This window comes from Cottoperca gobio, chromosome 24 (assembly GCF_900634415.1).
Source record: "Cottoperca gobio chromosome 24, fCotGob3.1, whole genome shotgun sequence".
In the NCBI taxonomy this organism is placed as follows: Eukaryota; Metazoa; Chordata; class Actinopteri; order Perciformes; family Bovichtidae; genus Cottoperca; species Cottoperca gobio.
This window is the reverse complement of record NC_041378.1, coordinates 18,241,882-18,257,253: the sequence shown is the minus strand read 5'-3', so window position 1 is coordinate 18,257,253 and position 15,372 is coordinate 18,241,882. Positions and strand designations below refer to the sequence as shown.

General features: G+C 39.4%; 1 protein-coding gene across 1 annotated transcript in view; it reads right to left on the bottom strand.

Moving 5' to 3' along the window:
- The window catches only part of ptchd4 (patched domain containing 4), a 38,205-nt gene that overhangs the window by 10,140 nt on the left and 12,693 nt on the right, over nucleotides 1-15,372 (bottom strand). The gene's annotated exons all lie outside the window — the stretch shown is intronic.

The window sequence follows — 15,372 nt, the reverse complement described above, 5'->3', positions numbered from 1 at the left end:
AACGGGGATTTAATCATCTCATATTGTGGTTAACTTTAGTGGATCATAACATCTCGTGTATACCCCCTCATTGGTGGAAAATGGGGGAGAACTGTGTCCTTCCCCCTTTTCTTGCAAAACATTATTGTCAGCACTTCTATAAAAGGTATGACATGTGTGATGATCTCACCCCTTTGCCCAGGCTTTTTGCTGACACCAATTGTTCTGGGACTTTTGGGGATTTTCCACATTACGCTCATTTGAGCTCATCCAGGATTCGCTTATTTCTGAGGTACCTCCTTTTTAAACATCCTGGTTACACACACAATGTCTACTTTTAACATTATATATAGATACAATTAATATTCTGAATACATTTATTACCCTTTACTATGTTGTATTATATTATATTATGTCACAAGGTACAGCATTCACTAAAATAAATGTACTACAACTCAATGCAGAATCTGATGTATGCTTCCTCTTGACTCTGTCAGAAAAGTTCTATTTCATGAGATCCTGAGTTAAATCATTCACCGGAGATGCTGTTCTTTAATAATACAGTACGTGTCTGCTTTTGCTGTCTAGCTCTTTTTTTGAAGAAAATAAGGATGAAGAAAAGGGCTTTGGGATGAATAAATGAAAGCCTCAAGTTTCACTCTGTACGATGAGAACAGTGCTGGAAGCCCTTAAAGTCGCATCCAGCCATCCAACCCATCAAAAGTGTTTTTGGATGTTTCCCAAGCAATTAATATTTCACATACCTGTCAATTAAACCCACATCTATCAACATGACCAAAATACACAGTCAAATGAAGTGTGATGCACATAAGGTAGACCTTCTTTCTGTTGATCCATTAAATATACATGAGCTCACCACTCTTTGATGCTATATTTAGCATTGTTAAGAGGGGTCCTTTCGACACCCCACTTCCTGCTGAATGTTCCATTAAAAATAGATTAGCCCCCCAACACCTGCTCAACGACTCTTATCTGTAAAAGTGGTTCTCATCCCGGCCAATATTCACACACTCACACAAATGGCCAATCACTTTGCCAAATTGGGTTACTTCTTATTTGACAGGGTGGGAAAAAATGTTTTAGGTGGCTCGTGATAATTTTACCATTTGGGAAGTTTTGCCTAATGAATAATGAGATACATTCTCATGAATTGGAACCTCCTCTCTTCCAACTCTGAAGACTGATTACTGATGGCCAAATGACATTTCAGTTCATTACAACAGAGGTTAAAACTTTGTTTTCCTTTTAAAATAAAAATGCGGTCATAGCTCTCTGGCTTGTAAAGCTGTTACAACTGTTTGTATAGTGGAAAACTTTTTACGTTAATGTAATGTTAACCAAAATTCTTGTGGAGGTAATTTGCCAGATAAACAAAAAAAACAAGAACTCATTTTGGGAAGGTTTGAGGCTCTGATTAGTCGGAGAAATTAAGCTTCTATGTATATTAATTGTAGTTATTTTTAGATTCGAAAATATTCACATCTAACAACATCTTAAAGTCTGCGTAAAATTTGTAAAATGAAATGCAAAGTTGGCCATGCCAACTTGTCACACATGGTGACTGACGCGGCGGTATTGGGAGGGGGAGGGAGGGAGGGTCTTTTATTTTTTATGGTGTGTGAAATATAACATGTTCTTCATTTTGTGACTTATTTTTCAACAATTGAATTTACATTTTTGTTATTACAGAGAGTAAAGTACGGAAAAGAAGATACTGTTGGGTACGGATACCAAATTCCAGGTACCGGTACCCAGTGGCACTTTTTTTCAGTATGGATTAAAATGTGAACGGTACCCAACTCGGGTTTGTGCAATTAGGGTTAGGGTTACACTGTCAATTCTAATCCAAATTATGTCTCCTGCAACTTGCCTTTAATCTAAAGACCATTAATTGTTCAGCCATCTCAATGCCAAATTAAAAAGATGTCCTTAATCATTGTGCATCTTTATCTCGAACACGAGAGTGCTGTTCTAGCATGATAAAGAACTAAAGCCATTGGCCAAAGCAGTGGCCTCAAATCTCCATTAGTCCCGGACACATACATCAATGAAGAATTATACAGCTTCCCAACGGCATGTGATGTTACACTTGAAGGGATCTGTAATAAGAAACTCGGTAAGGATAGCTCTAGTGTTGATTAGAATTCTGCCACATGTTACTGCATACTTGTAAATCAGTAGAACTATATAATACTTAATGCTATGCTCTGAATCTACTGTATGTTAGCATTAGCAGCACTTTTACAACATAAGCATTTACCCATTTACACACACATTTACACAGAGGCTTCTATACAAGGTGCCACTTCATCGGGAGCAACATTCACATGCACACTCACACATCGTTGGCTATGCCATCGGGAGCAATTTGGGGTTCTTACCCAAGGACACTTTGACATTCTGACCAAATCACCGATCTCCCAACACTAGGGTTGGGAACTGAAGCTCCGTTCCAAATAAGAATCCAAAATGCCAGGTTCTGAGTACCCAAAAAAAAGAGATATTTGGCTCCGTCTATCGGTTCCTAAACACAAACATTGGCGCTCTCTCTGGACTGGATGCTGCTCCGCAAAGCCATACAGTTTGTTTTTGTTTCGCCTCGGCACTATTGGAAGATTAATAAGAGTTGCGAGCACAGGAGGCCGTGCCCCATGGTCCGCAGGTTTTCTTCTCTGCTCCGCAACAGCTGATTGGCGCAGTAGAGTCTCTTCCTCTCTCTGTCTCTTGCTCCACAGCAACTCATATAACTACTCGTAGGCTATAACACCAGACATTATTCTCAACCAAATCGTATGTTTTTCTCCAATGTTCTTAAGCGTTTCAACTCGTATGTTGTTTATATTGACCGCCATTTCCTCTATGACGCAAACAAGCCTGCCTGTCTGTCTTCATGCGGCGCGCTGTACTCACATCCCCGGGACTGTGAGAGAGACACGAACAGAGCAGATCAAAGTCAGTAAAGCAGCTGTGAAGCAAGGTCTGGAATTTGTTTTAAATTAAATTATTACTATTTTTTTTATCCAGTAGTGGAGACCGGGTGGAATTGTAACATCTCCAATTGCACCAATCAGAACTTGTGAATGAAAAAAACAATGAACAAATATTGATTTTAAGATATTATTTAATAACAGCAACAACATTAAACTGTATGCAATTCATTTACAGGTTCCTCATCAAGTGAACTGTGAATCTGAATATACATTTGTGTAAAGGTTTTTTATAAATATGTTTTTTTCTTCTTCTGTGAAATGAGCATGTGATATCTTTTGAGCCTCTCAAAGAATCAAAACCAAGAACCGATAATAACCAAAATCGATAAGAAGAACCAGAATCGTTAAAACCCAAACGATACCAACCCTAATCAACACTTTACCTCCTGAGCCACATCTGCACCTCTCGCCTTTGTGTATCTGAGAACATGCTGCATCCAAATGTACTCACTGCATCCATGCTACACGCATAATGTGGTCAGCTATCTCCTGACCAGGGAACTCTGACAGTATTGTGAAGATCAATACTTTCTGACAAATGAGGAGGAGCCGCTGCCATACTGGACAACATCTCTCCATATGACACGTGTATAAATCACGTTCATACACATTAACATTCACAGGATCACACACTTCGGCCGCTACACATGAACAAAGCCTTTTCATTCAATCCAGCCATTCAGTCACCTCCAAAATTTGAGCAACCAATTTATCACACCACAAAGGAACTAGTCCTTAGAATTATGACTGTATGAAGGTGTGTGCATGAAGGTAAACTAGCACACACACCACCATGGCTGGGTCAGCTGAGTGAAGGTTGGCGGCAGCATGGTAATACGGAATACAAATGACGCTCTTGTAATGCAAAAGGGCTGACAAATGAGGCTGTAAAGCAAGTATTATTGTGTGTCTTCCTGGTTGTGTATAGCTGCTTCCTGAGCACTGCGTCTGCATCCACTGGGAAATCATGTTCATTTTGAGGCTTTTTTAAGAAGCAGAAGTTAGGAATAAAGTGCTGTCAAAGAAAACTCTTGGGAGAGAGAACAGCATTACCTGAGTTCTGTTTCGATTGTAAAAACCTACATCACAATGATGTTATTGTGTGTTACTTAAACCAGACAGGACCCAAATGGATTTGATGATTTTATTGTCATTAAAACTAATGCTGCAAAATAAAATAAGTAGCATTTCGAGGATGAATTCATGCAATTGCTGGGCTCACATAAAAAAGCAAAGAAGTTGTGTTCAGACCGTTTGGACAGTAGTTTGGGGAAGTTGCAGGTTTATGTCAAGAATAATAATGCAAAAATATTTACACTCCCCAAAGGGGTTATGTTGTTGGAAAAATCACATTTTTTACAAGAGCAGAGAATGCTGATTAGATTAGATTTTCTTTTTACTTTACTTATCTCTTCAATACGTAAACTCTGTTTTGGAATAATTCTAAGTGATAACCCATTTTGGAACAGTTCATTTGGTCAGTGCAAAGGAGGAAAACAAGTATTTTAGTTCCGTCTGTTTTGTGTTCACTACAATATTAGTTTAGCTTTTAATTTCCTACTAAAATCACATATCCACAGCTTTCACAACATCACTGAAACCAAAGTGAAGCCATAAAGACACCACGGTGGTGTTCCAGGACAGGAGAGTACTTCCTCTTTTCAGGAAGCATTAAGTGTCCTCCCGGGTTTACCTTGGAGGACAATAGGTCCATGCACCGTGGGGATATGGAGAGATGGTGCAGTCACAAACTGTGTTATACTTGTTGTCTACTTTGATTAAACTGTGACTCTTCCTTACTACCGCTGCAATCAGTTGTACCTGCAAGAACCACGGAGGCTTCTGATGCTAGGAATACAGACACAGCCTTCAATTAAAGATGCTGTGAGGCAGAACACGGATTTTATAATTGTGAGCTGAGATGGGAAGAAATAAGAGAAAAAAAAAAATAGAAGTCCGAGAACATGAAACTGGGATTGGGACCAAGAACAAATCTAGTTCCAGGCATAACATTTTTTCTTCCTGTTGCCAACGGCGACATACAATTATTGTGAAAGCGTTCGGAGGAGTATATTATATAGACTCCAGAAATTGCGTATTTTTCCATCTGGGACCATTTCATCAAAGACCTATATTAATTGATGTATAGACCTGGTTTATAATTCGTCCCTGCAGTCCTTAATAACGACCCTGGAGCTGTCATTCTTCCATCATCCCAGAGCAATAACATTCATAGATCGATCATCAATCATCCAGCCCTACTTATAGAAACAGGCAGAAATTCCCAGAGGGCTTTCCACCAGTGCAGAGATGGCCACGGTGCATGACTAGCTGCGAATGTTGAATGTCACTATTTATCTTGACCTCACAGGATGAAAAAAATAATATATCAGTCTGTAAAAACATCAAGGGCCAGAAAGAGAACACTCCAAGCAGCGTGTAAATCATGCAGCAACACTGACAGGAACATCACAGGCTCAGATAGATCACGCATGAGGGAGAGAACTTTCTATAGAAATATCTATAAGGACTCTGCCTTTGGCAAAGCTTAACTGCTCTAGTTATAAGAGCAGGTCACCACTTAACAGCTATACTGTACTTTTATTTGGGCAACCTGGTACATTACCAAGTACCAAGTAGTATAAAAACTTCTCCAGTCAAACGATACCTTCTTTTCGATCCTTTTTGTACCCAGATCTATAAAAAGGACTATTTTGTAAGGTTTTGCTCGCCACCGATCAGAGCAAAGTGTTCTACGATTTAATGCGAATGTGTTAATGTGATTGAGCCTGCTGTGGAGTGGGGAAGTCGAGCACTGGGCTCTAGTCCAACTGGATGCTTCCATTCATGATGGGTATGGAATGAAGCAGAAACCAAAAAGTTAGCAATGGCAGCGGTATCACTTTAAGGGTACTGGTATTGTAATTTTTTTTAAAGATACCCAGCCCTATAACCTATAGATCCTCTTCACAGCAGACATTTTGACTTGACGTGTTAAAGCGCTCTTGTTTAGTGTCCCAGTAAAAGATGTCAGTGAGGGAACATGTTCAATACCAGAGCCCTGGAACTGAACTGTAAATGGAATGCAGCCATAATCAAAGTTTCTACAGTTTATTTTACAATTTCTAATTCACGATTCTCTATACTGAGTTCACTTTTTCAAAAACCGACCAGAGACTTCTCTTTAACGACATTGGTTCACAGCTCAGCCCAACAGGTAATCTCAAAGCCAAAAATGCACTGACACACACCTCAGGTTCAACCTTGTCTTTTGCCCTTGGCCACAAGAGCTCATCCACATCACACCTTATGTCCTTTCTTGTAAAACACGGGGAATAATTGTTTGCACGCCTGATACAATCCTGGCAATATTCTGCAGATATGTCCAGACATTGAGCATTAATTACACCCACGAGGAACATGTGATCATGTGTTAGAGCACAAAGAGACTTATCGGAGCGCCGCACCCACACACACACTCTCTCACAATTGTGAACATATTCCCTGTTTTGATTGCTTAGTATTAGATATTGTGAGTTTTGACATTTATTATCTTATTAATAAATGTTTTTTGGAATATTCACGAGAGAGTACTGCCAGCCTCTGCTATCAAATAATTACAAAATCCTTCAACCTTTACTAGCTATTGAGGTGGTCATTTTGTTTATAGTTATTAATGTAAATATTGATCAGATTTCCTCATTCATGGTCTAATACATTTTATGAGACTACATTAACTGGCTATTGCTTTCCTTAGGCGGTGCCCCTAGAGGGATGTAAATTAAATATAATAATTATTTGAATGAGTATTAATTCCTTCCCCTATTAACCCTTATTAATGATTTTATGAATATTAATAGTTGTATTAATACTAATTATCATTAATATTGGTTAATAACCAGCAGCCAGTTAGCTTAACTGAGCAGCTATTAGCTATCCTGGCAAGACTGTTCCTTTAACGTTCAAAACTATAACTTTGAAACATTTTCAATATGGTGGATCACATGTGTTGCTTGACTCTCCACCCAGAATGAAACTAAAACTCCTGCACACAGTTCAGCCAAGGCAGCCATTTGAAACAAGTTATGCTCTCGCTGTGAGTCCAATGTGGCTGAGTTTGAAAGAGATTGGATTACGACTCAGAGCCTTGGAGCACTATAATGTCCCAGTGGGATGTACAGTGACTGCATGTTGTGGTAAGTAAATAAAGTACAGTTTGGGGAGATCAATATACTGAGCTAGTTTAGGCCAGTCACTGCCTGCGAGAGAAAGTCGGAGCTGTCACTTCCTCTCTCGCCGCATGTATGTTTCATGAGTGCTGCTCTGCTCTCTTTCCTTCCCTGCTCTCTCTTCCTAGTTTTACACTTCTAACAGCCCTCACATATCCAGAGAGAGAAAGAAGTGACAAGCTCAGCTCAGAAGTAATTGGCCAGCTCGCAGATGACACGGCAGATAGACACACGGGAGAAAAACGGGAGGAGGAGCTGCTCCATATTAAAGAAAAGGTCCACCCGTATGTGTTGGTACCTGCCCTGTGTAGAGTGTCTTCCTCTACATGATTCAAAGGCCTGAGATTGTATTAGCTGGATCGTTCAGAGAGAATAATGGATTAGTTTTACTACGACGTTAAAGGAGGCTTTGATGAAACGATAAAGGGAAACCAAGACACAGCTTTACATTTAAATGTTTAGCTTCTGAGACTTTCTACACAGTGTGTTTGTTCTTTCAGCATCTGTGCAATTCTATGTTTGTGAGCCTGGTGCATAGAAGCTGCAGTATTGGAGTGCAGAGGTTGGCATCAAATGTATGGTCAGATTTTTAATCTTTAGTTTGATTTGGCTTATTATTATTTTCTGATCAGATAGTTCCTGGTTTCACAATGTTGCTAATTTTAAACTTGATTTAATTAAATTAGTATTTTGTTACCGAAACTCTGGTATCGTATTGACAAAGTATAAAAACTTGTGGTACAATCCTCAGCCCTTGTGTTTCTCCTGATCTTGTGCGAAAGAATCTTGTGGGTGCCACGTTTGAGTTTGTGTGTAGGTTTTTTTTTTTCAAGTAACATGGTACTGCCAAAAAACCCACATGGCAGTGATGAGCAGCACCCCACCACACACAGCATTTTGCATTTAGGTCAGAGTTAAAAAAAAATCTTTGCCTCCCCTCATGCTCTCAGAGTTTGTTAAGTGTCTACACATATCCATCAGTTGTGCAGTCATCCTGCCCTAACTCTTCAACCGGCTCCTCTAGCACACCTGATGGAGAGGTATGAGGGGGAAGGACCCCCTCCCCTTCGCAGTGATGGAGCCCCGCGTGGAAAAAAAAATTCAGTGCTAATGCCTTTTCCCAAAAACTCCTTTACATGCCTGTACTTTGTTGGAGGTCTATGCATGAGTTATTTAGACTTGATAGCTGACAGTTTTTCCGAGTGATGCGTACATGTTTGTCTTTCTAAAATACAGCCAGCAATCAAATTTACCTCAGATAAGTTTAAAGGATGAAGAAGGAAGAATGCAAATTTAATACAGAAAGTATTACAAATTACAAAAGTTATCAGAGCATCCAACATAACGTTCACATTTTACAAGACTGTATCTGTAAAATCGCATTCATTTGAGGGCGGCAACTATGAATTATTTTCATGGATTATTCTTTACAAAATGTCAGAAACAAGGGAGAAATGTCCATTCCAAAGTCCAAATGTGATGTTGTCTTGTTTTGTAAGTCCATAACCCAAAAATAATCATGTTTGATACCATTAAAAAAAGCAGAAAATCTCCATGTTTGAGAGGCTGAAAACCATTTCTGGATGAAAATGGCATCAACGATTCATCGATCATCAAATAGGTTGGCACTTATTTGTCTGTACTGACTAATCTGTTAGTCGGCAAAATGTTGACAAATGATCACCATATCTAGGTTATGGTGAACATGTTGCTTTAGTTACACATTAAATATACACAGAACAACATTAGCATTCATTGTGAGTCCCAAAATGCAATATTTGCTTTTATTTTAGCTCTGTTTTGGTCTCCACCATCCTGGGAGAAATATCCATCTCTTCAACCTCTAAATACTGCAGTATGTTGACCTTGTGCTGGGCAGTAAAGTGGTAGTATACACATAGTACCACAATACATGGCTAACTTTAATATTTGAAGGTGATTCAGTTAACATTTAAGTGCCAATATGTAGCATGTGTGTTTAAAAAGACACTGTTGCAGTTATTTTCTTCTGGAAACATTGGCCACTCCAACCACAAGCATTTGAAAGATTCTGTGATAACATAACAATTCTACACATAGGGGCTTTAAATAACCCTCTATCATCCCACGTGTCATTGTAGTCTCCACAGAGGAGATGAAGGGAGCCAGAACAAGCTAAAAAGCCAGGGGGACTATATTCAGATAAGATAATTAGGTCTATAGTGTATATCACCAGCAATAAATAAAAATACATGGGACTATGCAGGATGTCTGTGTACCTCTGTTTCAGCAAAGACATCTTTTAGCATTGTAGCCAACAGATATCAGTAGCTGCAGGCTCACTCATTAGTGCAAGGATAACATAGCAACTGTGAAAAATGAATGTAAAGTCAATGTTCCATCACATACTTTGCTGTATTAATGTTCTACTGTTCCACAAGACAACCAATATAAACTGTGAAAAGTAGAGAGCAACTTTTAGGTCCGTCTACATCGTGAATTAATATCAACACTATACTAAATATCTGCATTTTACAGTGAAATCTGATTTCATGACACATTTTTGATAGGCAGTTTTGATTTCCACCTCGAAAAAACCTTGAGCGGTCAAGCTAAAGGTAAACGTTAGTAACTATGTATCCCTAGTTCTGACACTGAGTTACATCCTATGGACCACTCTAAGGATAAAAATAACGGCAAGCGTAGTTGTGTAATTAAGATGCTTCACAATGTTGCAGTATCAAAACAGTTGGTGATTTCCTTATACTGGCAAGAGTGTTGATACTTACAAGAGAAACTAATGCCCAAGGATCAGTTTGCTATATGTGTCTCACATTGCTAGACATAATGCTACCTCCTCAATGCATTTATGGTGTTCTACCCAAATGTCATCCTCCGGGGCTGAGCAGTGGAGCCTATATGGAAGTGCAAAAAACTGCAGTTCATCGAATGGCCACTTGAAGCTGACTCCAAAAGGGAACAATCTCCATAGACTCCCATGTTAAAATGCAGAGAAATAAACATGTTTACAAACGGTTTTGGTCTCTTTAGCTAATTTCCGTATTCACAACAACTGTACGGAGGTGTGAATTTTTATATAACTCACTAGTTTATTCATATAAAGGCTTAATGTTACACGTTATTGGGGCCATGGACACTGTGAGTGACAGGTGGATGCTGTCTCAGATCAGACAGCCAGTGGTGAGCTACCTGATGCCTCACTAAATCTCAACGTGGATGCCCATTTCTAGATTAGTCGGGATTTAGACGGTGGCATCCCTGCCAAGATGGTGAGCCCACTTGGAGCTTCACAACGGCTCTTCAGAAACCTATGGGTCATGTAATGAAGACTACGTCCATATCACGAGAGAGGAGAGACACGTTTCAGATGTGGCACTCAAGTTCAATCACTTTACATAGCGTAAAACGCACCCAGGGAAAAAAAGCTCCTCCTTTTCTTGTGAGGAAAACCATAAAGTCAACGGGCTTCATGCAGCAACAAAAATACGTGAAGTGAACTCCAGATGCACCAAACGTCTTAACCATCCAAATATGCTGAATGATCCAACTTGATCATGAATTAAGGGGGCGTGGCATATAGTTTATTATTAGCATTGCTTACGCCCCCTAACACTATATAAGGGCAGTAAGTAGAAGAACATCAGCAGATATTTTAGGTAGGCTACTGATAAACAGTGGCAGAAAGTAACTAAGTATATTTACTCAAATACTGTACTTGAGTACAATTTTTAAGTACTTTACTTTAGTAATTCCATGTTATATTACCTTCTGCAGATCAAAAGCAAGTGACTTTTTACTGTACTGTATTTATTTGATACCTTTAGGTACTAGTAGTTACTACAGATGCAGATTATTAATACAAAATATTATCAAGAAATATAATATGATGTATAATTATAGATTAAGCTGCACAGCAGTATATAAAGTTATTCAAATGATCTCCACCTTCTATCTATCTATCTATCTATCTATCTATCTGGATAATGAGTACTTTTACTGTACTTTAACATTGTTTTAATGCTAATAATTGTACAGAGTATTTCTAAACTGTAAGAGTTCTCTCGACCACTTGTAAAATATTCTCTTACCTAAAAGTGGCGTAAAAATAAGAAAATTAATTGTGAATCCATAAACTAATTGGTCCTAACAAAAAAAGAAAGAATCGTGAATGCAATCAAAAATAAGAGGATTTGTTCGTATATCACTTCCTGCATGAGGCCCAATGTCTTGACATGATTAGCCAAGGAAACAGATTATCCACAACATTACAATGCAAACAAAATGTAGAGGAAATAGATCAAGTGACTATATGACACCTAGGGATGTAGATGCTCATGTTTTCCAGCGGTGATGTCACATACTCAATTTCGAGATTGAGTAATCACATCGTCTTTTTCAGATCCTCATCATGTGTGAAATTGGTAATTCCAATCCGGTCTCATTCCTAATTTGTCAAATACTGACACTTGGCCAGTGGCTGCTTGACAGATGATTCAGTCCCTGATGTGTTTCTGCAGTAAAGAATGTATTTCCTACATGGCAGCACAACACATTACATAAGCCTTCAGACACTTCTGTAGGTTAAACTGGGCTAATGAAACACTTTTAGGGCTGATTAAATCTATTAAACACAGTACTTAAAGACTAGCCTAGCAACAGCGTAAACATCCCATAATGCAACACTAGTATTAAAAAAAGAATATCTGATGTTGTGAATAGACGTAATTGTCCACACCTCAAACATAATATAACCTAGACTTGTCATGCAAACATATTTTATTAAGTATGCTTAAATACAATCCATAGATATTAAGAAAAACATGTTAGAATTATTTATTTATTTAACTAAAAAAGCTTTAGTTAGTGATTAAACTAATACTTGTAATCATTTCTACTGAAAGCTTCCCAGAATCACTACCACCTACCACCCCAAAGTGTGCCGTGGGTATCAGTTTCTCTTTCGGTTGTCAGTGTCTGCCCTGATGTGGCGTTGATACAGTGATAGGGGGGTGTCTCAGTCAAGACCTCCCAAGAGGAGGGTGGACATCTGCTGCCTCTGAGGTCCTGTCACATGAAATTACAGACTTAATCAAGCCCTCTCCATCTCTTTTGCCCTTCTCCACCTCCTCCCTCTCGGTGTGACTCTCTCTCTCTCTCTTCCCCCTCTCCTCTGCCTCTTCCCTCTGTCTCTGTCTGTTCCCTCTTCCTCTACAGTACACCCTCCTCTTGTTCATTCCTATACATCACCTACGTTTTTCTCCTCGCTCTTTTCTCCTTGACTTTTCTTTTCGAGCCTCCCCCCCCCCCCCCACACCTCCCCCTCTCCTCTCCTCCTCTGCCTCTAGGTCACAAGGACCTGATCCAGCCTCCTGTTCCCGAGTCTTACTTAAACTTCAGTTATGTCAGACAGGCCTGCAGTCGAGCTGTACCAAAGCCCCAGGGATCCAGTGACCTTAGAAGCGCATGAGGAGGAAATGCACGATACAGTGTAGTGTACAGGTATATGTGAAGAAGCAAAGACACGATGGAAAAGGAGAAAGTGATAAGGCAGAGAAACAGCGTAAGAGATATTCACAGTATGTTATGCTGCATATACATTTGTAATTGTGTAAATGGTGTCATTTGCATGACAATGGACTTGTTGTAGGTTTTTGTTTTGACTAGAACAAATAATTACAAATAACACCGTCCGACTAATGCAGATAGTCATCTTTATTAAGCAAAACGCATTGTAACATTGTTCCTAAAGGGGCATTCGGATACAATACAATATATTTTATTCTGCTAATTTATATCACTTTTTGCAGTTGTAAGTAAAGACTCGCATTAGAAAAGCATTACAAGAAGCAGAGATTTATCAGAATGAAAACCACAGATCTGAACCCAAATATTCCATTTAATTCTGGAAAAGAATCTTGTTGGTGTGTGCCCACCGTCCCTCTCCTGCTCGTGGACTATGGTCCCCAAAATAAATATAAATAATTCATAGTGTACATTTGTACCTCTGTTTGCATTCACTCATGTCTTTGTATTCCATCCATCCATCCATCATCTACCGCTTATCTGGGGTCGGGTCGCGGGGGCAGCAGCTCCAGTAAGGAACCCCAATCTTCCCTTCTCCGGGCCACATCCGCCAGCTCCGACTGGGGGATCCCTTTCAACGTATTGACTTTGATTATTGGATCCCTTGATGTTCAGGTGGCCTAGTAGTTATCATACAACCGCCACGTCCCCAGTATGGTTTTAGCTGGAGAGACCTGCCATATAGAGCAGGGGTCTTCAATGTTTTTCAGGCCAACGACCCCCAAACTGGTGTAGCGTGGAGCAGGGACCCCCTACTGTATATATTGTATAGAAGAGGCTTGAAGAGGTCCGTGCGACGGGGGGGTGCGTGGCGCAAATTTATTTTAATTCACCCCTCTCCTTTCCTCCCCTCTGTCTCTGACTGTAGGTATGTGTGTCGGGAGCGAAGTCCTGCCCTTCACGATACAGCGGAGGAAAAAAAAAACGGACCCCCTGTTGAAGACCTCTGATATAGACCATATGTCATATAGATGCAGCTGTCTAGGATTTCCCCCAAAAGCCAAAGGCTATAGCTTATTTATTTATTCATATTTTGTATCAACGTATAGGCTATATGATATCTTATTCATATTGCTATATGAATGACAGTAAACATTTCTGCCGTGCACACAGAGTGTCTATCTTTTATTTCCAACCTATATTTATTTTATTTTCATGCAGTCCTGTTGAATAACACAGTGTTAGAGCTTTCAATGACAGAATAGAAGTATAAGTGAGTTACTAGAGGTGGGTGTCCTTCAGCCGTCTCACTTAGTTTACACTGTTTATAAAAGACAACACTCTCCGTGTTTCACTAAATACTTCAGCATGATATTGTCATGACCTGATCATTTAGATAGTATCATGATATAGGATATACTAACCAGTAAATGTTGCCTTTACTCTGTGTGAGAACCACAATCACTCACATCAAATATGATGATGATGATTTCAGCTTCAGTAATATTTTTAGTTTGGCATTAAAATGCAAAATGAGAATGTATTGTTGCTATGGTTATTGACGCTGCTATCGCTGTAACACATAAGGTGCACATTGTTTAAATCGTGTTTATAAGGAGTATCCCGGTTATGAACGAATTAACATTATTTATCGAGCACCTGTCATTCATAGAATGCAGCACAAAGTGTTTTACACTTTAGCAACACAAGTGTAGAAACCTCACATCCACAAGGAGGAGGGGAGTAAACTGCGTCAGATTCCATTACTGCTCCACCTGATGGATAGATAAACCATTGCTACTGATTTCCACATAATGCGCCATAGGAGCGTTACTAATCGACCACGCGTTCACTACGTCATCCGCGGGGGATTTCTTTTCAGCCTGACGATGCCCCAGCAGGGATCCCTCATGGACCTGCCAAGGCACCATCAGGCACCATCAGGGAGGGCGGGGACATTCTAGGCACGTGTATCTGTACCACTTCCTCCCTCCCCTGTCTGTACACTGTCACTATGGAATGTCATCACAAACATGATTAGTGCTTCCAAAGGCCAATCTTATAACCAATAAGAAACAGTCACGATGATATAGTTTTTGGTTCCCATTTAATAATTTATGAATATTATACATGACTTAATCTATATCTTAATTCCTTAATTCTGTTGAAAGGAAAGTGAAATTTTTGTATTATTTGTATATTTGTAATTTCTTTTAAAATATCCAACGTGTAATGCCATCAGAAGGTTTAGAACATTCCCTACCTCGTCCCTGTCCCATCCTGTAACCTTCAGCCTCATGCTCATCACTGAAGTCCCTAAACACAAGAGCTGTGCTACAGTGTGTTGCCTTCATGAATTTTGAAGATTACAGAAGTTTTATCAGTTCAAGTTTACACACAAAGCACTGAATCACTTCCTTTGCTTACTCGAGTCCATTCTGCAATATTTATAGCACTGGGTCCTCACATTACTTCTTTGCAAAACAACCAATTTGTGTGTGAGAGACCAGTGATGCAAATGTTAAACATGAAATAAATATTTTTGTACATATGTGGCTTCATAATGAATTCCACCTTTTCTGTTATTCTGATGTGTTAGCCTTGTGTTGCTCCTCTTGTGGTAGATAATC